General features: G+C 48.2%; 1 long non-coding RNA gene across 1 annotated transcript; it reads right to left on the reverse strand.

Moving 5' to 3' along the window:
- Positions 1-489: 489 nt before the first annotated feature.
- Positions 490-1892, reverse strand: LOC119321864. Its single transcript, XR_005155256.1, has 3 exons — positions 1565-1892; positions 1291-1475; positions 490-738 (listed from the first exon to the last, which is right to left on the reverse strand). It is a non-coding gene; the product is annotated as an uncharacterized LOC119321864 (long non-coding RNA).
- Between the last annotated feature and the right edge of the window lie 6 nt (positions 1893-1898).

The following is a 1898-nucleotide window of genomic DNA, read 5'->3' on the forward strand; positions in this document are numbered from 1 at the left end:
TTACATAAACATACTACTACAAGGGAACTACAACTTTTTATTTTTAAGCATAATGTTTAAGTACATAAACTTTTCTCCAGAGTCCCTACACGCTACTACTAAACTACTGCATGTGTGTACTACTATGTCAGTAAGCAGCAGAGGAGATTTAAAAGGAAGGACGATGTGTGTGTATGTAGAAAACACACACAAGAAACACTAAATATGATCTATTTAGTCTGACAGGTTCAGTTACGGACAACTCTGGAAAACATGTACTACTATATGCTTCTCTGCCACAACTGCCGAGATTATCTGTAGGATTTTGGTGAACACCTTTTTAACTAGGCAGACGTCGTATTTTTTACAGTACAAAATCATATCTTCTTTACATTACATGTAGCCATCGTCCGTTGCTCCGTAGCTGCTGTGGAGTTGCCAGCACGAAACAGAGCAAACATATATTCGCATTTTAGAGGTTCGGCCAATGTTAAAATCAGGGGTGGAACTGTACGAAAAGTAGACATGGAATATCGTCCAGTCGATCAACCATACTTTTAAAAGCTTACTTATGATACACTACTACCAGGCAGTCCTTGGGATTTCAAACAAGCAGAAACTCCATCTACAACTAACTACAAGATCTAACAACAGAACCTACATTTGCATAACCAAAAGTACATGTATTAATTCAAGCTAACAACTGACAAGAAACCGAAACTTGATGGCAGCAGGATCATCTTCCACTTGAGAAGCTGGCTGGAGGAGAAAAGGATGATTAGACGTGAATATGGATATAAGTGCTCACATCAGTAGTTATAATCCATGCTAACAATTCATAGACCAACAACGCATGTTTCGTCCCATGATACTACAGTTGCGGTGTCATTACAAGCAGTGGCAGAGCTACAAGGAAAAAATTGGGCAGGCCAAGCTACTGAAGAGAACACAAAAATTTAAATTGTATTAGTGTGCAGCGACTTGGGAGATAAATTAATCAATTAGATTGTATTAACTTGGTGCACTTGCATTCAGTCATCAACACCCATGGGGCATTCTGAAACAAAACAGCTCTAGTGTTCAATTGAGGTGTGCCCTATGGTCTTATACATAAGCCAAACAAACTAATTAGGGTTCAGCAGCAAGCAGTTGCACAAATGCATCACTCCCTGTCCCTCTCCCTTCAGATACATCGACGATTTTTGAAAACAAAAGGCAGTCAATCGGACGTGTCAGCGACACACTCTGAACCCGACGACGACATACAAAGTGCGGGGGGAAGCAGAGCAGGGGATGGAGAAAGGGGCATACCGGCCCAAGCCGTGAGGAAGGAGGCGATGAAGGTGCCGACGGTGAAGACGACGTACTGGCTCTCGAACACTTCTTGCACGCACGCACCGCATCGGGCAGTTCGTCGCCCGCCGCCAGACGTTGGGCAGCGACAGCACCGCGTCGGCGACCACCGTCTCCACCACCGTTAGCAGCAGCGACAGCCTCTACAAATCGGACATAAAACAAACCAAGGAGAAATCAAAGGGAGGCACAGAAGACATGGGAGGGATTCATGCCCACCCACCCAACCAACCAAGAAAAGGGGGTCGGAGATCCGCGGTCGCCATGGCCGGAGATGGGCGTCGTGGAGTTCATCAGCGGCGAGGGCCACCGTAGCAAGACGCTCCGGTGGGTGCGGGTGCAGATCCGCCCCTCCCCGTCCCCACCCATCCGTCAATCTGAAGAGGAAGGGAGGGAGGTCGCCGGTGGTGATGGGGTTTCACCGGTGGGGGTTGCCGACGGCGGGATTTGGAGATTAATCGAGAGGAGGGTGGAGCTCGAGTGGATCTCCGGCCAGGAAGGGGAGGTGGCGCTGGCGGTGGAGTGGAGGCCGTGGTCGGGGTCGGCGGTGGCGGGTCGTCGGGAGA

The sequence above is a fragment of the Triticum dicoccoides genome, chromosome 6B (assembly GCF_002162155.2).
Source record: "Triticum dicoccoides isolate Atlit2015 ecotype Zavitan chromosome 6B, WEW_v2.0, whole genome shotgun sequence".
Taxonomy (NCBI): Eukaryota; Viridiplantae; Streptophyta; class Magnoliopsida; order Poales; family Poaceae; genus Triticum; species Triticum dicoccoides.